Source organism: Ambystoma mexicanum, chromosome 7q (assembly GCF_040938575.1).
Source record: "Ambystoma mexicanum isolate Mex_15411 chromosome 7q, UKY_AmexF1_1, whole genome shotgun sequence".
Classification (NCBI taxonomy): domain Eukaryota; kingdom Metazoa; phylum Chordata; class Amphibia; order Caudata; family Ambystomatidae; genus Ambystoma; species Ambystoma mexicanum.
Window position 1 is genome coordinate 634129884 of NC_090941.1, and position 24256 is coordinate 634154139.

At 46.1% G+C, this 24256-nt stretch overlaps 1 protein-coding gene across 1 annotated transcript in view; it reads right to left on the bottom strand.

The window, feature by feature from the left end:
* RXFP2 (relaxin family peptide receptor 2) overlaps nt 1–24256 on the bottom strand; it is a 1759299-nt gene that overhangs the window by 400956 nt on the left and 1334087 nt on the right. The gene's annotated exons all lie outside the window — the stretch shown is intronic.

The following is a 24256-nucleotide window of genomic DNA, read 5'->3' on the forward strand; positions in this document are numbered from 1 at the left end:
CTGAGCTCATCCCAAGTATCTCTCACTCACCCTGAACCTCCTAAAGGGAATTAAAAGCATTTTCAGCATATTTCTCACTTCATTGCCACCACATTCAAAGCACTTGGGCCTGTGTTTTAAAACTCATACCGGTTTTCTCTAAGTGTGCTGGGGTGGGAATTGAATTTCGTATTGTATTTGATTGGATTCCTGAGAACTGTGTGTAATACTTCCATCTCCTTCCATTTCTTACATTGCATAGGGGAGGGGGGTGAATTGCCAGAGAAAAAGTGATTATCTTATCTTTTGCTAAAATCATATCAAGTATTTCTGTACTGCATTTTATTCCTCATTGCTTTTCCCTTGAAATCATAAAAGTATTTTTGCTACTTTATCCATCCTATACTAACTCCTCATTGATTATAAAGAAGTGTGCTAGTGTCAGATTACCCATTGTTGATTAACATTATATTTATAAGGGTGATATCGATTATTAATTTATTATAAAAGCGTGGTATCTATATTTTGTTTTATTTCTCAAATAAACCTTTTAAACTTGCAAAACAGAACTACTTCTTGGCTCAGTGGGGTCAGGGGGATTCTAAGAGAGGGGTGTTATATAGGGGTAGTCATCCAGAACTCATGAACTTGACATAAAGATATATCAATAAGGGTTTCCATTCAGTATCCCCGACTAGGCATTGACTTAGCTGTAGTGTTGAATTGAATCCTCTTACAAAGTGGGGGCTCGTAGCCGGGGATTCAGGATTAGATCTTTCACTTGTGCAGATTAATACAGTGTGCTAACTGACAAGATACATACATCCGGTCAGATCACCACGCTGTGTTACGCTGTAAAGCACTCCTCAAAAGGACGCTCTAAGGGAAAGGTCTATTTTGCAAAAATAAAATACTAATTTCTGTAAGTCAGGACGGAAATAAATTTCTAGAATGACGACCTTGGTAGACATGAAAATAGCGAGGCAGCACCTCTTACATAAGCTATTTGTGAGAGGTGAGTGGACTCATCAGGACCAAACGGTCTGGTTGCAGGCAATCGCGCAACAGGTCACTGAAACAGGGTCAGATTTATGGAGAGATCAGGGTCCCCTACATGTGGCCCTGAGTGAACTATATATGGCCCCTAAAGCCAAAGATGAACATAATAAGATTACCAGGATAGCGGCATATTTGTACCTATATATGCGAGCCATGCAGGACAAATGTGCTGAAGGCCAAGATCTGGCAAATAGGCAACGGATGGTGTTAGAGAAGGCCCAATCTCATCTGGACTCTTCTGAGCAGAGGCTGCTCAGGAGCCAGGAGTCAGAAAAGGACAGCAACTAAAATAAAGGAGGATATGGATGTGCTGCAACAGGAAAAGGCAGACCAGGATACCAGATTTCTGGCCTTGCAGAAGGAGTACCAAGAAGGTTTGGACTCCCTACTGCAGATCCAGAAAAAACTGGAGCAACAGTTAGACTTCAATAAGGCATGTGCTGAGCAGGTAGTCACCCTGCAAAGCCACCTATATAGGGAGAAGGCAGAGAGCAATAAACTGATTTTGAAAGACCTGGATACCCAGGCAGAGTTTGACCAGGAGCGCCAGAAAGCTGGTGCCTTCCAAAGGCAAAGGGACGACCTGGGGGCACAGATGCAGGCTCTTAGTCAGGAAAGGGATACCTTAGGCCAGGAAGTCTGCCACTTAAAAAGGAAAATGGAAGAAAATCACCTGGCCCTCCAGGGACTGGGTGACCTCCAAAAAGAACACCAGAACTTGTTAGAGCACACCAGGAGGGTGGAGGATGCTCTGGCAAGAAAGGAGCAGGTCAATAGGGACACAGCTCAGGAGGTAACCCTCCTGCAGCAGAGGCTGGCCCAGTACTCCAGGACGAATCAGGAGGCACAGAGAGAAAATGAGGCTCTCTGTCAGCACAATGATAGGCTCCAGCAACAGGTAGCGATGCAGGATAGACTGATAGAGTCTAGTAAGGCCTTAACTGAGGAACTGAAAGCGCAGGCTCTTGCATTGCAACAGGGAGGAGGGGCTGATAGAGACAAGGTGCACTGGGAAAGGGAAACGCCTGAACATAACCTCAGGAGCCCTGGTACCAGAGGCCTTCATCTCTCCCAGTCCCTGGACTCTGCCACCCCCATGTCCCCTCGCGCACATGAGCCCAGGGCCACGGAGACGGCAGATTACTATCCAGCTAGAAGTATGGGGCTCATAGGCCAGTACCTCCCAGGAATGGATGGGCGGGCATCCGGGCATGGGCACCCAAGCACAGTGCAATTTAGTTGGGAACCCCAGGAGAGTAGTCCCATTAAGGGCGCCCTGAAAACCTCTGCCCAGTTAGGTCAGTGGGGGGGTACCCATCAAATCCTGGCAGCAAGGAGGGGTCTGAAGACTTCTCTGAGCATTACAGGACACAGGAGACCAGGTCCCCACATTCTGCCAGCCATTCCCAGGCTCGCAGAATCCGGGAAAACCTGGAAGATCAGACGGGCACCTCTGGGAGCAGCGCTTCTGAGTCAGAGGATGAATGGACCAGGGTTACCCGAACCAAAAAGGCCAATAAGGCAAAAAGGGATTTGCTTAAGGACCCATTGAAACAAATAAAGGCAATAAGGAGTGTAATCACGCCTTATCATAAGAACGCCAAGTATTCTGTTTGGGAACACTTGGAGCTCTATGAGCAAATGATGGAGACTTTCCATTTGAAGGACAGCCAAAGCTGTATTCAATATGTAAAGTGGACCTTCTCACCAGAATACTCCAGTTTCTTTGCGGGGCTGGAGGATCAAAACCATTCAAGGTGGTCCACATACAGGGCGGCCATCTTGAAACATTTTTCTGTGCACAGAAATCCTCAAGAGACTCGCATGGCAGCCTACAATTTGCAATGTGGGGAGGATCAGGCCCCACAAGAGTTTGTGCAAGAATTAAAGCGTGCTTTTGCGCAGACCACCAGAAGGGTGCGCACGGATAGCAGAGAATTTATCAATACGCTTTTCCATGCCTTACCCAAATACATAATGACCCAGCTCGTGAGAGATTTTCATGAGAAAAGATCTTTAGACTCGGTCATTGAACAGGCTACCCGGATCTATGAGGTGCAGAAGCCCATCGAAAATAAAAATAATGCGCCGAAAAACCCCAAAACCAACAGTACCCCTGCTGCTGCCAAGGTGGCAGAGGTAAAGGTCGCCCTCGTTTTAGATTTGGAGATGGGGGGGCCTAAAAACCTGCCTGCACCAAATAATTCACAGTCCAGAAGGCCCTCGGGCCAGTCACAGACAGGGGGTCGAGGAGGTAGTCCCACAAATGGGGTCCCCCGCCCCCCTGACTATGTAAGTCCCTGCTACAAGGGAAACCAACCAATCCTGGGTTATGTGTGGACTCCTCCAGCCCAAGGGGGGGATCCAGCCAAGCACCTGACCCGGCGAACTTCCCTCCTAACTTCCCCCAGGAGGGCAGAAATTCACCAAATCCTGGGCAGAACTTTTTCCCCAGGTATCCACCCAATTTCCAGCCCCAAAATCATCCATCCTTCTTTCCCCAATTCCCTGAGCCCAGACAACCTAATCCGGGAGAGGGGAGGCCAAGGGTGGAGGGGTACCAAAATCTTCCCAACCAGGGGTACTACCAGAGAAGGGTTAGCTACCCTTCCCGGGATCAGCCCAGGGGAGAAAATAGAGCCCCGTATCAGCCTGAGCGGGTTTCACAACTTGAGCGCCAGGTCCAAAATATGGCATGAGATCTGGGTCACATACTGAGGGCTCAACAGAACCCTCAGATGAGCATGCCACCGCAGAATGCCCCAAACTCTGGACCTGGTGCTCCAGAACAATGACGGGGGCAGCACCCCGATAACCTACCGGTTCCCAGGGAGGAGGCACAAGGGGAAGGGATGTGTAAAGTCTTGGAGGAAGCTTCCTTCCCAACTTGTAAACAGCCCCTGGAAAACCAGGAACCGGAAACAAAATCTCCTACCCCTGAATGTCTGCCACCCAAGGAGCAGAGAGGAGGTAGGAGAAACAAAGTACCCAAACAGACCCAGTTTGTGGAGGAGGTACAGATCTTCCAATTTGAGGGAGAGGAATCCGCAGAGGATCCTGGGGAAAGGATCTTCTCCTTTAGAGATGGGGGAACTCCTCCCAAGGAAAAATGGGTCCCAAGGGATGCCAATTCAGACTGGGGAGATGTGGAGACTGAGCTACCACCGCCCATCATCTCATCCCAGAACCGACAATACCAGAATCCCCTGGTTCAAACCCATCCTGGTGGCTGCCTCCAAAAAGGGGGGGGGCGGCCCAGAACTGGAACCAGGGGAACCCACAATGGCTCTGATCTCCAGTTGCCAACTTTTTCTTTCAGATTCCCAAGACTCTCCACAGAATTCTGCCCAAATCTCTTCGCTAGCAATGTCCAAAACCAGAAAGTTAGCCCACCAGTTGTCCAAAAATGTGCATTATCTGTGCCCCCTTGAGGAGAAGGAGGGAAGATACTATGCCCCGGTACAAGTACAGGGGCAGGGTACAATTTTGGCACTGGTGGACACTGGATCCCAAGCTACCCTTCTGTTCAAAAGGGCCTTTGAGGAACTAAATGCAGGAAGGGGGGAGAATTACCGAATTCCTCTCACCTCTCTTCCTGGACAACTGCAGAACTTTGACGGGAAGGAAATTCCCGTTGAGGGGACTGCAGACTTGGACATTAAAATTGGGCGACACAAGGTGAAACACCCGGTCATAGTAGTGACTCCAGAGGGCACCCCTTGTTTACTAGGGAATGACCTCCTGAGAAGGTTGTCACCCCTAATAGATTGTGCAAACAAAGTCCTCTGGACCCAGGCTAGCCGACCCATAAAATTAAAACAGAGTGTCAACCATGTTAGTTTAAACGGCACCTGCCACATGGTTGAACAAAAATCTGACCAAGTAGAATTTCACTTCCAGAACAACCAAACTCCAGACGTGACAGTAATAGCAGTAGGACAACAGACTGGTGATGAGGGGGTCCTCTCTGTTTCTGAAAATCAACCTTCCTTCCAGTTTAAGGTGGTATTCCACACTGGAAGGAAACACTCTGAAATTCTTCACCAATCCACAATCAGAAACTCCCACTCCTATAGTCCAGAAAGATGTGAAATCAGCTCAGAGCCTGGCTGATATTCAGCAAATTGGAGAGCAGTTGTTCATCCCTGTTCAGTTAAATGATGGGAAGGACTCTGTTCTCGCTCGAGTGTGTGTGAACAACGGTAAGAGCTTCATCAGCGAAGCCATGTTCCGCCAGCTCCCAAAAGATCCAGCCATTCCCACATTCAAACTGATAGACAAATGGGAAATGGACCTGGAAGCACCTAATTCCAAACATCTCCTGCCAAGCAGGTGTATGCTCAAAGTCTCCATTGGCAACAAGAGCATAGTCCTTAATTGTTGGGTCGTGCGAGACGTCACTGCCGCCTTTTATTTAGGCAGTGACATTCTCAATCGCTTTGTCATTAGTTTGGACCTAATAAACTTCAAAGCTTGGTCCTGATTAGCGGATAATCCCATGGGCTTTGATGATCCAGAAAAAGCATTTAGGTCAGCTCAATTGCTACCTTATGCAGTTGAAATTCAGATCAAAGAGGAAGTCACCATCCCAGAAAGGACCTGACAATTCTCCCTGGAAGTGAAAGTTAAAAGAGGACAAAAATTGCAAAACCCTGATGCTTAGATCCATCTAAATGCTTCTCTCCAACAGCAAGGGTTAGGGGTAGACCCAACACCATTAGTCAACATAGAACATGACACCATTCCAATAGAGGTGGATAACAGCGACTTAAAGAGTATTACTCTAGCCGCAGGCACCATTATTGTAATGGCAGTTGATGACCGACATTTTTCCATTGATCTAGGAAATGAACTGTTAGGACCAATCTCCAAGGACTGTTTTGACGGTGACAGTGATGACAACACAACACCAGACAGGATTTTCACCCGGCATGGGGGGAACTTCCTGGTGTACACTTCTTGCCCTTATGGTAAGGAAGATGTGACTTGTGACTTCAGGAGGAATGAGGTGATTTTCCAGGTCCATGAGGGCTGCCTTTCCCACCTGAAGCCTCCAGTCCAAATCAGCACTCTGACCAGGGACTTCTCCACCCAGCTGGAGGAGGCCGCTGAGATAGCTAAACCAGAAGTCTTTCCAGGCTTCAGGCAGATGGTGGAAGAGAGAGTCAACCTAGCTGATGCCTGTGTGACTCTGGAATAGAAGCAAAAGTTGAAACAAGTTTTCTTGGATTTCCAAGATCTCTTTGCGGTAGACTCATATGACTGTGGTCGCACCGACATCCACACCACAACAATTCCCACGGACCATGGAATGACTCCAGTGTTTGTGAAGCAATATCGCTTGCCTCTCGCATCCATGGAGTCCCTTACTGAAATAATTAAGAACCTTGAGTCCCGGGGAATAATCTGTCCAGTCCACAGCACTTTCAATAATCCGGTGCTGGGAATATTGAAGCCAAACGGCCAGTGGAGACTCTGCGCCGACCTTAGGGAGCTCAACAAACGGGTCCATACTTCCCGATGGCCTCTGCCCTACATTGACCAAGGGCTGGCCCAGATTCAGGGGTCACAGGTATTCACAGCAATAGCCCTGACCAATGGACACTGGACCGTGCCTGTCAGTAGGGAGGACCAGTACAAACTGGCTTTTACCTTTGGGGGCCAGCAGTACACATGGACCCGGACTCCCTTCGGCTACCTCAACTCCGGCAATGAATTCAACATTTTCCTACATAAGGCCATGCCCGACCTGGGTGTGAGGGGTAATCTGGTTTATGTAGATGATGTCCTCATCAAAAGTTCATCTGTGGAGGAACACATAGGGGAGATCCGTTATGTTCTGACGCAGTTGAGGGCCGTCGGAGCAAAATTTCCTTTCAGAAAGCACAGTGGTGTAGAACCTGTGTTAATTTCTTGGGGCATGAGATTACTCCTCAGCGTCTCTGTCCCCAAGAAAAGAAAGTGGAAGCACTCCAGAAACTGAAAGACCCCACAACTCTGCAGGAACTAAGGAGCCTCCTTGGACTGACTAATTACAGTAGAAAGTTGATTGAAGGCTACGCAGAGATCACTAGACCCCTGATTCATCTCTTGGAAGGGGTGTCAAGTGGGAATGGGGTCCAGACAATCCAAGGCGGTAAGACAACTCAAAAGAAGCCTCTCACAAGCACCTTGCCTAGCTTACCCTGTCAGAAACAAGGAGTTCTTCCTGGAGACGGGGTTCTCTAATACGTGCTTGACGGCAGTATTATACCAAAAGCATGACAAGGTCAATAAAGTAATCTCCTATGCGAGCAAAACTTTATCCTCCGTGGAGGAAAAATTCAACGATTGTGAGAAGGCACTCCTGGCAACGGTGTGGGCATTGAAGAATTACCGCCCGTTTATCCAGGGGGAACACATCATAGTGGAGACTCCACCCAGCCTCTGCAATATCTCCAAAGTGACAGAATCTGGGCCAGAAATGTGAGTAATTCCCGATTTACTTCCTGGATTCTGTCAATGCAAAGCTTTCCTGTAGAGGTCAGATATGGGCAAAACAAGAAGAGTCCCCTCGCGCAAGGTCTGGCTGACTTGCATGATTGTGCCAGAGAAAACTGTCTCGAGGACGAAAGTCTAAAAATCAAGGACAACATGGAGGCATACCTTAATTTCCCACACAAAGTCTTTGAAGAAGACAAGTGTGAGGGAATGCCCACTGTCTATGTGGATGGATGCTTGTACCATGTTGATGACAACGGGGATAAAGAACTGGTGGCCGGCGTAGGGAATGCATGGGTGAATGAGTCACCAGAACCCTCCGCTGGATACAAAATTGGTCCCCGAAGTAGTCAGGTGGCAGAATTGATGGCTGTGCATCAGGCCATCCTCACTGCTGTCCAACATCAACTCCAGGAACTGGTCATAATCACAGATTCGGATTATGTACGGAACGGGTTCGTGGAGCACCTGGTTAATTGGAAAACCAGAGGCATGTTATGTGCTAATAACAAACCCTTGAAACATGGGAAGTTAATCTCTGGTCACATCGAATGGGATTACCATCTACTGGAAAAAATCAAGGGTCATTCCAAAGTAGAGGGACCAGACAAAACTGGAAATGACTTAGCTGATCAGCTGGCCAAAACCGGGGCCATCCAAGGGGATCTACTACAAATAGAGTCCCTATTGGGGGAAATCCAGGTCACTGCTATCACTAGGTCCCAGACAAATGCTCACAATGATCTTTCAACTGCACAATGGAGTAAGGAGACCCCTGATGCTGATTTAATTACAGCTCAGAAGGGGGATCCAATTATTGGTAAGTTTTACCAACACCTTGAGGACCCTGAAAACTTTCCCCTGACGGATACCGATTACATTGGGAAAGAGGACCTAAGAGTGTTGATGAAATGTCCAAAAATGTTCTGAATCCAAGACGGTTTGCTGGTAAGGAAATCCAAAGCTGGCCACGATCAGTGGGTGGTTCCTACCTCATTCCGAAGCCTGATGTTAAGTCACGCCCATGATGCGGCCACCGCCGGTCATAGGGGGTTTCACACAACACTGGAAATCTTAAGAGAGGTTGCATACTGGCCACACATGGGACAGGACCTCGGACAATACTTGAAGGGGTGTCTTGTGTGTGCACAATTTCAGCCATCATCCCTCACACACCGTGCGCCTCTCCAAAAGAGGGGGATGACACTGCCATGGTCAGATTTGCAAATCGACTTTGTAGGCCCTGTAATCCGCTCGTCTAGAGGAAACAAGTACATGTTGACCGTTACATGCTTGCTTACCAAGTGGGTGGAATGTCTGCCAGCCCCAAACTGCAAGGCAGAAACAGCAGCTGCCCTGATGATTAACAACATCTTTTCCCGTTTTGGTCTACCTCAAAGGATTGAGTCAGACAGAGGTAGCCACTTCACCAGTGAAGTAATGACAAAGATGTGGGAGATACTGGGGGTTAAAAGGAAGCTACACATTGCTTACAGGCCAGCTTCTTCTGGAGCAGTGGAGAGATATAACCAAACCATTGTGAGCATATTAAAAAAGTTTGTGGCAGATTCTGGGCCAAGTTGGGATATCCGATTACCTCTGGTCCTAATGGCCATCAGATCTACCCCTTCATCTGCAACCAAAATGTCACCATTTGAGTTGATGACGGGACGCAAGCTGGTGCTTCCCCAGCATTTGCTCTACAGGACCCAAGAGCAGACACTGATAAATGCCTCCACAACTCATGAGTATGTGGAGAATTTAAGGAAACACCTTCAACATGCTTTTGCCTACGCTCAGCGGAATCTAGAAGGATCAGCCGAGAGCATGAAGACCCACTACGACCTGAAGACCACCCGGAAGGAATATAAGGTGGGTGATCGGGTCTATCTATACAATTTCCAAAGAAACCAGGCCAAACAGAGAAAATGTTTGCCTACCTGGAACGGACCGTTTGAAATTATAGACAAAATCTCCCCTGTTGCATGCAAGATCCGCATGCCCAAAGGCAGTTTGGTGGAAGGGGAAGACAGGTGGGTACATATAAATCCGCTAAAGTGTTGCCATCCCAGGCACACGCTGCAGCAACTGGAGGAGGCCTCTGCAATACCAGAGGGGGCCCCTCCAGAGTAAGTCAGTTCAAACTCTAAAATATTCCACATATCAAAAATATAGTAACGTAATGCAAATGTGCCCTGTTATATATTGTTTTTAAAATCAGACTGCAAAATGCATTTGGATGTATAAAATGTACATGTTCGCCACACCATTAATAGTGGTGGAAAAATGTCTAGGAATGTGTATTGCCGCTTTTGCTTTATCATCCTAGGAGAGAGGAAACCATGGAGACTGACCAAGGAGGACGACCGGGGACCGGGAGCAGAGACCCGAGGGGCCCGGGGTACCACCCAATCCTCCCTTCAGGACGAGCAAGGAGAACTGATTGATCGACTGGAGGGAGGAAAAGATGCTGAACTGTGCCATCCATGGAATTGGAAGAAGAGGAGGCGAACATCCCAGATCTTGCGAGTTCCATCAGCGAAAGGACAGAATGGCCATCGCAAGAGGGCAAGAGGGGGGGCTTGTGGGATGTTTTTACCCATGCATCCAAGCCCTACAATACAACTGTGCAGTACTGGCATGGAAAACATCATGATGGCCAGAACTCCCCAGAGAGTGCACAGGGAAAACATGAAGAATAGGCTGCCACCAGTTTTTGCCTATGTTGTGAGCACAGGAGGGCACTGCCTAAAACCACCAGTGGGCTACACACACACAGTAGCCTGAAACCATTGGGAATGGCAATGCTGATTGCCAAAAAAGCAACTCAGAACTGTGGGGAATTCATTTTCTTAATCCCAAAAATGGTTGCATTACCAGTACTCACCACTATCAGAAAGCCGGCGTTTTAAAACCACCAGACTTTTGTGTAAAACTGAACAAATGAAACAAAACCAGACCAAGGAAAGACTTGCTAAGAGGTGGATACAATGTAAAACTATATTCTGAAATGACTTGAAGGAAGTAATTATTTAATGTATATGTAAAAATTGTCAGTTTGATTTGAATGTAGAAAACTGGGAACAAAAAGTGACATTTAGCTGAAACCTGGCTTAATGAAACTGGATTCTGCCTGACAATTACCCCCGACAGGAGTTGAAAGCTGCTCAGCCACTCCCCTTGCCAAAAGGAGTTGTCACCTCTCTGATTAGATTAGGGGTGGAGCAGCTGGGGACGACAGGGAGTTGAACAAAGGCCTGTCCTGGACTCAGGCAAATGTTATATTACGTGCGTCGTAAAAGTGGCTTCCTCTTAGGGGAAACTGGGAGGGGCAGTGGCTCTGCTAGCAGCTGAGCTTGGGGGAAGTGGATAAACCAGTTATTCCACCCTGTGATGTGGGAAGCCACACCCCTTTTTGACCAGGGCATCATTTTAAAAAGATAGATAACTCATAGTGCAGACTTGTCACAATTATATAAGTAATATCATTATTTTTGTGATTTTCCTGTGAACATTTTGAGAGGCGTTAGGACCATGTGGTGTATTCTGGGGGGTTGCTAGCGGAGAATAGGGTCTCACTCCAAATGTATGCATGTTAAAAATCTGACACTTCATCGATTAATGTCCATACTCCTTGCGCACATGTGTGTAATTTTGGGTAAATGTCTGATATTGCAAAACCAGTTAAAAAGCGCAAAATGTTGTCATTTTTTAATGCAAGCCCCCAGGAAGATCAGAGGCGGACAAGCATGGACCATAAGGAATATATAATGTGCACATGTAATTTCAACAAATTGTATATCTGGGAAGGATGTATTTGAATCAAATATAGATTTGTGGGAAAACTGACCAGGGGAGGATCCTCTGACCGATAAAAAGACTTCATCATGCTGACAATCCATTTCCTTCCCCCAATCATGGGAGAGGGGAGAATTGGGCCAATGACAAGTAGAGAGGGGCAGGCTTAGCTAGGCCCAGGCACACACCCATTTTCAAAACACATAAAAAGAGACTGCTGGGACAGGTAGAGACATTCAATTCCATTTGCTGCGGAGCATGCTGACCGACCACTTCACATCCAGAGATCCAACACTTAGACTTCCAAGCTAAACAGAGACTACAGAACTTTGAACCAAGAAGGCCCACTGCAAGCAAAAGTATTTGTCAGCAGGCCTCAAAATCATTTGCAAACTCTTCCACAGCCGGGCGAGCTGTCTGAATTCTTCTGCCAAGAACTCTTGCCAGTACCCAGAAAGCAGTGTTACATCCAGAATCCACTTGATCTGGACCGGAAAGCAGAGCAGTATCCAGAACCAGAGGCCGCTGAATCCAGAGAGGCTAGACCAGCAGAGCAGAGCTGACCCAGACCGCTGTGAGCAGAACCAGTGACCCAGATCACTGTGAAGTGCCGAGACCAGAACCAGAGTCCAGTCCAAAACCTGACCAGATCCGTGGCGAGGCCCATTCCTGCACAAAATATCTTGTGAGTACCTAGCAGAACTGTGCAGAACCAAACTCTTAGTTAAAATAATGTAAAGTTTACTTTAAATCCGAAAAACGACCTTTACAAAATCGTTCATATCTCTGGAACCGTTTGTCCTAGGAACTTGGTTTAACTTTCCTCTGAAAGCTTAGAATCTCAGCTTTCCGACGAACATAGGACCGACTTGCTACTCTTTATACTTTTGCCGTAATCACGATTCACGCACTCGCGAATTTTGCCGAGATTTGCGATTTGGCCTGATTTCTTTACCTGTAAAAAGATAGCAGCTTTTTGCTTTCCTCTGCTAAAAATGTGTTTGCCTCTTAATAACCATCCCTGAATCATTGCTAAAGTGAGCCTGAGCTCATCCCAAGTATCTCTCACTCACCCTGAACCTCCTAAAGGGAATTAAAAGCATTTTCAGCATATTTCTCACTTCATTGCCACCACATTCAAAGCACTTGGGCCTGTGTTTTGAAACTCATACCGGTTTTCTCTAAGTGTGCTGGGGTGGGAATTGAATTTCGTATTGTATTTGATTGCATTCCTGAGAACGGTGTGTGTTACTTCCATCTCCTTCCATTTCTTACATTGCATAGGGGAGGGGGGTGAATTGCCAGAGAAAAAGTGATTATCTTATCTTTTGCTAAAATCATATCCAGTATTTCTGTACTGCATTTTATTCCTCATTGCTTTTCCCTTGAAATCATAAAAGTATTTTTGCTACTTTATCCATCCTATACTAACTCCTCATTGATTATAAAGAAGTGTGCTAGTGTCAGATTACCCATTGTTGATTAACATTATATTTATAAGGGCGATATCGATTATTAATTTATTATAAAAGCGTGGTATCTATATGTTGTTTTATTTCTCAAATAAACCTTTTAAACTTGCAAAACAGAACTACTTCTTGGCTCAGTGGGGTCAGGGGGATTCTAAGAGAGCGGTGTTATATAGGGGTAGTCATCCAGAACTCATGAACTGGACATAAAGATATATCAATAAGGGTTTCCATTCAGTATCCCCGACTCGGCATTGACTTAGCTGTAGTGTTGAATTGAATCCTCTTACAAAGTGGGGGCTCGTAGCCGGGGATTCCGGATTAGATCTTTCACTTGTGCAGATTAATACAGTGTGCTAACTGACAAGATACATACATCCGGTCAGATCACCACGCTGTGTTACGCTGTAAAGCACTCCTCAGAAGGACGCTCTAAGGGAAAGGACTGTTTTGCAAAAATAAAATACTAATTTCTGTAAGTCAGGACGGAAATCAATTTCTAGAATGACGACCTTGGTAGACATGAAAATAGCAAGAGAGCACCTCTTACATAAGCTATTTGTGAGAGGTGAGTGGACTCATCAGGACCAAACAGTCTGGTTGCAGGCAATCGCGCAACAGGTCACTGAAACAGGGTTAGATACATGGAGAGATCAGGGTCCCCTACATGTGGCCCTGAGTGAACTATATATGGCCCCTAAAGCCAAAGGTGAACATAATAAGATTGCCAGGATAGCGGCATATTTGTACCTATATATGGGAGCCATGCAGGACAAATGTGCTGAAGGCCAAGATCTGGCAAATAGGCAACGAATGGTGTTAGAAAAGGCCCAATCTCATCTGGACTCTTCTGAGCAGAGGCTGCTCAATGCTTGGGAGCAAAGGGTGGGAGATGTAAGGTCATCTTCCCACTCCCTGACCAGGTCTAGGATGATATGGGGTGGAAACCTATACCTGCCGTAGACCTGGTCATCAGGCATCCCAAAAAGGCTTGTCCGTGGTGCGAAAATGCGTGCCTTGGCTATTCTCCTCCTCCTGCGGTGTCCCACGATCAATGCTGCGACAAATGGGGCATTGATCGTAGCTGTATATACGTGTTTGTTGTTTGCGCGCACTTTTATACTGTGCGCGGGGACGCTTCCGCCTGCCTTCCTGTGGCGGATGCGTTGACGCCTGTGTGCGTCTTTTGCCGTGCGCGGGTTTCCCGTATTCGAATCCATGAATATGGGTTGTTCGCGTGCGTGTGGGCGTTCCGTGTAGTTCCCTGTAGTACTTCCCCAGTTACGCATTCTTTTTCACGCGTTATTCCCCATTCCGTGTGTTACACCCACTGTTACACCCACTTTGGTTGTGTGCGCTGCGCTATGTGCGCTTTTGCTGTGCGCGTAGCGCACGCCGTGTGGGCCCGTGTGCGCCATGGCAGGATTTGGCGCACGGACAGCGGGAAACACGGGCAGCGTCTTCCTTGAATCGCACGCGTGCGTGTGCGCTGGGTTTCTCACGCTGGCGGCACCTTGCGCCTGCTTGCCCTGGGATTTTCGGCGCACGTTTGCTCCATGAATCGACCCCTTTATGATATAGACTTTCTGAGAGACAATAACGGAGCAAGCAAAAAGAACTAAAACTCCGACAATTGACTCATGATTGAAATGGGGGCCCAGAACAGTAACCTAGTCCTCCCACAGGCAGAGGGGCGCCCTGGAAGAAAATGCTGCAAATTGTCCTACCGAACAATAATGTGCATATGTATAGTGATTATTATTGTTTTTCTGTCACTAACAATCAGAACTGCCTTTTTCATTGGTGCACGAAGCGTTCCAATTTCAGTACACCCATCAGATAATGTACGTACAAATCCCACGAAAGCACCCAGACCCTATATAGTCATTCCGGTTCCAAGACAATCTGGTGATAAAGTAAACAAACTAAAATTGAATGTAATTAGCAGTGATTCGTACACACTTGAGGTAACGAATGAAGAGAAGAGCTGGAGACAGGGTCAGCGCGGAATGAATGAAAACATAGCACTGACCACTACAAACACACACACACTGAATGCACACGTAGAAGGGCAAGTGTCGATGGTTACAGAACCGCGAACGATGGTAACAGAAAGTAAGAGACTGCCGACCGAACAACCAGTTCCAGAAAATAGTGAAAGTGACCAAGAGGAAGCAAGCGAAAGGCCAACTAAAAAAGATGTAACCAAAGCACTCAAGAAGACAGAGACTGCTGCAAAAGAATTCACTGCAAAGACACCAATGCTGATAGACCATTTGTTCCCATTTATAGCTAGAGCGAAGAAAGTGCATGAGGAACTGAAAAATAGAATCACAGTGACTATCGCAGCAAGCACAGCAGTTCCTACCAGCACCAGGCTCACGATGAGGCTGCATGTTGGACAGACGGTACACGGGTGGTGGTTAAAGGAGCCCTATGAGAGAATGCAAGAGGAGAAGAAGAGACACACAAACCCTTCTCCTACCACAGCGATACAGGTAAAGAAGCCTGCTCCTCCAACAAGCATGGCCGAGAATCCTCCAGCAAGAAAAAGTCACACAGACGCATTTAGAGATGTAGTTATAGCAAATTACAAAAGACATTAAGAATCAAGAGAAACCCACATGAAGACAACAATGAACTGAACGATTACCTGGCTAGCACAGCACATCTAGGAAATAACATTTGGTACCAACTTATGAAAGAGGTCAGAAGAAGAAAGCTGAAGGAGATTGCTGTGTCTGTGCACTCCTACCGTACAGCATGGGAAAATCCAAGATCTTTGTGGCTGTAGAAATTGATGTCCCGACAGCACACTGTTTGTCACATGTAGCAATGTGCAACACCAGAGGACAGTTTATGGGAAAAGATGCCTCACTGATATGGGCAACAGAAACAGCATACCCTGATGAAGATGACTATATCCAAGACATCAAGACAAGAAACAGAACTCACACAAGGAATCACGTGATCAGGTATGCAAAGCCAGAAGCTCAAGGAGCAGGAACAAGATGGGGAAATAAACCCGAAACTGAACGTCCAAGGAAAAAATCCAAAAGAAGCGCAAATTTGGAAAAATAGAGGCCAGATGCAGATTTGGGGAACAGTGCTTTCTCCAGATGGATGGGAAGCAGAAGTAGTGATATGCTGAGCATTGATGGTCCTTGGAACCTGCAAGGGAGCAGTAGAAAACTCACAAAAACTGTGCAAACCTCTATGGCCAAAGTTGGTGAAGTTACTAACATGGGTCGAAGATAGAGGAGGACCCCTGCAGATAGTGCCACTTGAAAGCCCGAAATTGTGCTTTAGGAACAATGGCATGAGGAAGATGGGAGAGAGTCAGAACTGTGGACGGATCTTTGAAGCTCCAAGTATAACTCACAGAAGCGCAGTAATTATGGATCATTACTGGGAGTGTGGATCCAAAGCATACATAAGGTTGCCGAAAAACTGGGGAGGCATATGCACGATAGTGAACGTCCACGTTCCAGCACTAGTGAACCCAAAAAGTGACTTGAGCATTGATCGCTTCCCAACAGCAGATGCTCACATGAGAAAGAGGAGGTCTCTGGAACTGGTATCCCGGATGAAGAGAGAGAATTACTTTTCTGCCAAATCAGAAGAAGCATTTCATGCAATACCATATGAACACAGACTGTTTAGCCTCACCTCATCTCATCAGTATTCACAACACTGCTCTTTCCACACATCCAAGTTGGAGTAAATACAAAATGGTTGCAGATAACCAGATGGGAGTTATTGCAGACCATCAACACCACCATAAAAGGATTTAACACAATCAAAGAAGAATTAAGAATCATGTTGCACGTTTATACCTTAACATGATGAAGAAAATGGAACATTAACAGAAGCCATAAGTATGCTGACAAACCTGCAGAATCAGATGATCGATGAAACTGTTTCTATGGGTCCCACAATGGATGGCAGACATATTCAAAATTCAGGGAGCCCTGCTAGTAATGATACTACTAGGATTTTGTGTTATCAAGATAATCATGACACAATGCCAGACAACTGTGAAGAAAGCCATTGGGATGGAAATCATGGTCAATGTTGAACCAGGATGGAAGCCCAGAGACCTAATGAATGATGAAATAAGAAACTTTGTGAAGGCCAGCGAATTTGCACTAGATGGAACAAAGTTTGCATACCCCAGAAGACGAAGAAGGTATGAAGGGACATGGATCTACTGCAGCCCAAGTTGGCAATGCCAACTAATGACCTGGAACAAAGACAAACACGTAAAAACAACAGGAAGTTTGAAAGGAGTGATAAAAATTTGGACTCCAAAGATGCACAAATTCACACCATCATGTACAAACCCAGAAGACGAAGAATTGGACATAGAAGAACTGAGTAAGAATAATCTAAAGGAGGAAGAAAAGGGGGTTGATAAACCGACCAGAGCGGTGTGTGTAGAGGAGGTCCCAAATATGGCCTGCACTCCAGCCACCCATGTTGAGATGCCAGAAGCATACTCGCCAAGATATGTGACGTATAAGGAGCAAATGAACCAACAGAGAGCCACGGTGGGGCCCTGTCCAGTACCCATCAGAAGGACATGTGTACCTATTGAAGCGCCAATAACCAGACAACCGTGGGCTGCAAGGTATCCACTGAGACAACCATACCAGAAGCTGACACAAAACGAAGATTACTTACAGACTGTCCCTGAAGAGACCCACAGAGCCTTAATGGAAGGCAATTGGTGACGACATAAGAGCCCAGACGTGACGTACAGATAACCATAAAACGACGAGCAAAAGAAGGTACGCAAGGACGAACTATAAAGAATAATGATGTGACAGACATATAAGAAGATACCACGTTGAAGCACAAAGAAGGGATCCAGGATCTAATTGTGCAACTGACTGAATGCATGTCCATAGGCTGAGAACGCAAGAAACTCAGTAAATGGTACTGCTTGCAATGCTTAGTAGAAGCTTAGAGCGGCATGCGCCGATTATATATCTACCACAATGAAGCACGCTATACAAGTGCGACTCCATTTTGTGAAGCAGAACTAAGCCCATGCTGCAAGGGGCCATCAAGGGCGATATTCATATTCCAGCTAAAGCCAGAAGGGAAAAGTGGAATCAAAACTCAGCAAGAAGAAGCTCATGCTTGGGAATTCGAGGTCAACTCTGGGAAGGGAGGCGAGCAGCAACTCTGAAGAACCGAAACTTCAGAGTTTGACTGCCAGCCAGTGAAGGTCGAGATAAGGAGGCCCCAGGCAGGTGGCTAGACTGAACAAAGAATCAAATATATGAAAAGAAGGAAAATGAAGCAGATTCACAGTGAACAGACACGTGACTAGCCAAGGGCAAAGAGGTACCAACGTCTGATGTCACCCAGAAACTGAGGATGCCATAACTTTTCCTGATAAGAAGTTACAGTTTCGAGGCCATCCTCAGGCAACTAATTGACAAATAGCCCTAAAGTGCTGATTGATGGAAGGGAGGCTGCATGAATCTTGGGGCACTCCGCATCTGGGTGTCAATTCTGCATGCTGCTAATTAAAGTGGAGATTCATGCCTAAGGCTGTAACCCACCCAATCACAATGGACCAGATAATCTAGTATCCTATAGTTTGTAGAGCCAATCAGACGTCGTAGTCATAGTGACTTCTATCACGAGTGATGTAGTGGGATGGGCGTAGACGTCCGCCCGATAAGAGTTATCCAATACGCACACACTCTCGTTCTTCAAATAATTTCTCATCTTACCAAAAAGGTGTATAGCAACTACGCGCTGCATATGAAACCTGTGTCTTAGAATTGAGTGCTTCCTAAAAAATAAATGTACATGTAGGGCCTGATTAACAAAGCATTCACCAAGCATTCACCTATGAGAAAACACTTTTGTAAATCAGGCCTTTAATGTGTAAGGAGGATCACAAATCACTGGGCTCATTGGCACCCATACTGTTATTTGGAACATGAAATGAGCATCACTCTTCCATTTAAAGCGCACCTGTAACCTTAGCAACTAAGCATCAGAGATGCCATCCTGGAAAAAACGGAAACTGCGCAGAATGTCCTATCCAACCGCGAGCCATCAAGTCAGCTGTCGCCTAATTAATGGCCAGATAAAAGGACATATGCAATTAACTTGGTGGCTACAATGGCTTTATTTAATTGTAAATACTGCCTACTCCACGTATGTGATGTGTACGTGAATTAACATGTTAGGAAATGCATAATATATATTTTTGCTTTTTTTAACCCAGGGTTTAAAATCAGAGGCGATTGACAGCAATTGTCATTCTATCTGGGTTCTGGCGGAAATATGCATAATATGCTTGCCTTCATAAGAATGCACTCTTTTGCTACACGTCTAAGCACAGACTTTTTTGTAAAAAGGCCAGTCAGACACAGGGTGAGCTTAAACAAATCAAATACACATCGGATTCACAAAGCGTTTCTCAATGGGATTTTCCATCCATTGAGAAAGGCTTTTGTGAATCAGGCCCCGAATGCTTGTGTGCCATTTCGGAATGTATTGCGACGAAAAGGAAATTCATTTGCGCTCATTTAAAGACAGCGGGCCTGATTTGAAAAGCCTTTTTCAATGGGAATATGCTATTTAAGAGCCTTTTGTAAATCAGGCCTGCACACTCTACTCGATTTTCCCCAGAATGCTGTTAATTCCTCCCCACGTTGGGTGAATTACTGTTTTCCTGCTGCGTCACTTAACGGCTGCCTCAGTAAAACAATGAAAACATGTCATATATTCCTGGCTGGTGCGTTGATTTATCATGGCTTACGAAGTTGTGAGATGAATACGGCCCTCGCCCTTTATTGTCTGAAATACAATTTCATGGGAACAGGTGTGTGTCTATGTGTGAACAAGAGAACGCACGCATTTATAAATATGTTCCAACTTCTCGCTCGCTGAGAAAGCGGGCATGTTCTAGAATGAATTTACTGCCCGTGCCTCCACTCCCCCGCCAGAAACCCCCAACCCCCATGCATCCCTGCAGTCAGGGATCGTTACTCACCTGAGGCTCACTAGGCCTTGGCTGGAGCGGGAGCCCGACACACGTGCTGGGGGGAGGAGGAGGACTAGTGGTGAGTCAGTGTGGTGACAAGTTCCGCCAGTCGCACTCAACTGCTTCAAGCCAATTTAGTCAAGGACCGGAATAAAACACCTGAGAGCCCGCCCCACCCGAAATTCCTGCTGTGTGCCAGGGCCACCACTCACACTGTGCAGCCTGCCCGTGTGCACCAGCCAGCACTGCCGACATTTTCCAGGAGAGTATTAATTTGAAATGTAATTAGGCATATAAAGAATTCGTTTCCACTTATAGTGAATATATTTTGATTTTCGGAGTCAATCTTGAACAACATGATCCAGAGCTGCATTAAGTGTGCCTAGCTCTTTCTCAGGTGGGGCTAGCGTTAAATGCTGATAAGTGTGCATTTCACAAAACAAATCTCAAGTTTTTCAGAAATGTATTTTCGCAAGAGGGGATGAGCCCTTAACATTTCGCCCCCGCAAGATATGAGTGCTGTACGATCATTTCTGGGGATGGCCAGCTATTGCAGCAGATACCTGAAAGACTTTGCTACCATTAGCGCACCGTTAAGAGAACTCATCAAGCAGGGGAACGAATTTCAGTGGGACCAATCCTGCAAAAAGACGTTCGCACAGATCAAGAAAGACATTGGATCTGCCGAGTGCATGGTCTATTTTGACCCGGCTAAGTGAACTAAACTGACGGTGGACGCAAGTCAGGTAGGTTTGGGAGCCATCCTGGTGCAGCACAAGCCCGGCAGAGACAATCCAAGGGCCATCATCGCTTATGCATCTAAAAGTCGGACAGACGTCAAAAGAAAGAACTCGGAGCCGGAGAAAAGGGAGGATGGCAGTCATTTTGGCATGGAAGCATTTTCAGATGTTCCTATTGGGAAAACCATTCATGGTAGTGACTGATCACCAGACATTAGTCACAATTTACGGAAACCCCCAGCGTAGAATTCCTCCTAGGATTGAAAGATGGGGGCTAAGAGTGCAAGACTTCACTATCATTCATAAACTGGGAAAGGAATACAATCCGGCGGATTTCATGTCCCAGGCACCCGCTTGTGAAACAAGATTGTGACGGGTTCATGGCAGAGGACTACATAAACTTCCTCGCTCAGCAAGGACCCCCAAAGCCACTTACGACGAGCATGTTGAAGACCATACCTACCACGAGTGACAGGATACTGCAGAAGGTGAAGGAGCTTATCACACCATGAAGGTGGAGAGACAGTGAGCTACAATACACACAAAGGAACCAATAAACTTTGAAGCAAGAAATGTAAGCTTTCAGACAAGTGAAAGATGAGCTGTCAGTTACGGTGGAAGGCCTTGTGATGTCCGTGGGGCTGTTCATTATACCTACGGACCAATGACAGCAAGTAGTGAACCATGCACCTGAGGGACACCGAGGCATGGTGGCCCCCAAACAACAGATAAGCGACACTATGTGGTTCCCAGGGATCGACTCAATGGCAGAAAGCAACGTAAAAAAATGACACTTAGGTCAGTGCACGTTGAAGCCCACCAATCCAGAACCACTCTGAATGTCGGAACTGCCGGAAACACAATGGACCCATGTCGCTGTTGACTTTTTTTGACCATTTGGCAGTGGAAAGTACTGGATGGTGATAATGGACGAATTCTCTCGGTTCCCTCTTGTACAGATGATCTTGTCTACATCAGCCAGCACCATCATCCTGGAGTTGGACATTATATTCTCAGCGTGGGGTATTCCTGAGACGCTGAAGTCAGACAATGGGCCTCCATTTAGCAGTCTGGATTTTACTCGATTCATGAGCCACATGAGCATATGCCACTGAAAAATCACGCCGATGTGGCCGCAAGTAAACGAAATGATTGAGAACTTTATGGGGAGCTTAAAGAAAGTGTTGCAACCAAATGAGCTGAGTCAGATGTCACTAAACCAAGCGGTGTGCAGCATGCTCCGGGATTACCTGAACTCACCACATGGAACAACAGGAAGATGTCCATCAGAGTTGGTGTTTCAAAGAAAGGTGAAGACGAGATTGCCCCACAGAGAAGAGCTGCGGGAAACCATCCTCATGACGCTACAGGTAGAGGACGTGACTAGGAAATCCGAGATAAAAAGATATGCTGATGAAAAGCAGAGAGCAAAGCTGTCAACACTGCAACCTGGGGACAAAGTTCTCGAATGTTGAAAGCAAGAACGGAAGTCAGAGTCAAGATTTGATCCTGGTCATTTAGTTACCAAGCAAATCAAGGGATCGATGGTGACAGCCCGATCCACGGTCAGGGTGATCACACAAAATGTGTCACAATTCAGGCTCTACCGAGAGGGAGAGGAGGAGCTCGAGAACAAGGAGAGTGTCGAGGAAGATCATCGAGAAAGTTTTAAGAATGAGGATGTGCCGGTGACAGAGAATAGGCAGCCTGTGGAGATGTCAACGAGAACTAGGCGATGCATTATAAGGCCTGTGAGACTGATTGAGAAAATGTGAGGCCAACTGAGAGTAATTGGATTATGTTCTATCCAAGAGGGTTAGATGTTGTGTACAGCATGGACACAGTTAACCTGGTTTGACGAGATGCCTTGTCACGCCGAACACAGCCAATGGGGCTCACGCTTGCTTGTGCATGCACAAAGGAAATTTGCTGCGTTTGCAGCAGAAAGCATAAGTAAGAATGAAGAAAGTATCCCGTTCTCTTTGGTCTGTGTCGCTCATTTCAGCGCTGCAGCGTGCTGGGGCCTAAGAAGGGGCTTTTCTCTGCATGGGGATGTGAAACCAGGGAAATTGACAAATGGGTTTAAACAAACAACAATCACTTAGGGCTTCACGAACCATGAAGGGCCCATTTATTTCTATTTGTTTGCTTTTTGGAGTGGGGGAAAGAAAGAGCAGGGGAAAGAAGGCAAAAAACTAAAACATCAGAAGGAGGTTCACAAAGTGTTTTACAAAAGGAGAGTCAAACTTCAGGAACTTAATTAAAAAAGCACAAGACACAAAGAATACAAATGTCACAATGATTTGTCTACAGCACAAGCCTTCTCCCCATGTGGCACTGCCCAGGTTCCACTGTCTAACAGCTAAGCATAAATCATAAAGAACCATAAAGTGAGTAGACCACCAAACCTCCCTTGAGAATTATGGTGATTTGTTCATCAAACCCCTCTCAGACGTTAGTGAATCAGATTAGCTAGCTAATGAATGTCCCCCACACCAGATTTCTTGTAGTGGGTTGGTCATGGTAGTGTGTTTTTGATGGTCCCACAATATCTTGTGTGACAGTAAATTATCAATGATGATATTCCGCTTGTCCCGTGAGCTTCGGTTGCCTTGTGTTGACCCACCCCTCGTCAAGGGCATTGTAAAGTAATAGCTCTAGGTCGAAGAGGGCAGTTCTGGTGTATAGTATTGGAATGGTGTATTATCAGACCGATACCCGGATTGCTAATTATAATGTCTCAGGTGGAGTCACTATGGACTGCAATGTCAGCTGTGGTTTTGGACAATGCAGCAAAATGTCCAAACAGCTTTTCCTGCTGCAGGCACTTCACGCCTGCCTTGCAGCACAATCGCACCACTTTGCGAAACCACCCATAAATATGCAAGGTACAAATCGGTTGGACCATTCAAAAACGTCCATTTTTGTGATTATGCTCGGTTAGGGAGGGAATATTATGAACACATTGTATCTGCAACGTCATGAGGTTCACCTACTTTGACAGATAAAGATTGCAGGGGCGTCAAGTAGGGAATGGCCATGTTGTGGTGGTGGACACCAACCAATACTGGGTGGGGAAGTGAAGCCACTGTGTTTCCATTGTGTAGTTAAGAAGTGAGCCAAGCAGATGCTGAAGAACTCAAACCTGCACCCACAGCGTGCAGGGTTTATCGGAGAGTGCAATCCCCATTGGTGAGTATATAGATCCAGGTGGAATAAATACTCTGGTCTTTTGTACTTGACAGTGGCACCATTTATCCATTGCAGGGATCATAATCACGATATCTGTCTGGTATAATAGCAGCACCAGGCACAGGCTGGCGCCACACCCAGGTTTATGCCCTGGCAGCGGCTGCATACAAATGACATCATAATGATGGTGGTGATAAGAACTATACACTGCAGAAGCAGTTCAAAAAGCAAATAGTCTGGTTTTATTATTTGTTTGCAGTATTAAGGTCAACGTAACAGATGATTTGTACCTGAGATAATATTAATTGGGTGGTTTATATAGCGCTTCAGGCCAGTTTCCTTCAGCTTCTAAACACTGTGATGATTAGTGTCAATATTACCCACGTGTGGTACCCGACTAAATGATAATCACTTTTTTTGATATAGCAGTTTAATCTAAAGCGCTTTACATAGGACATATTTACATACATTACTATTATTACCCGATCGAAATTGATACTCATTTATCGACCTCGGAATGATGAAAG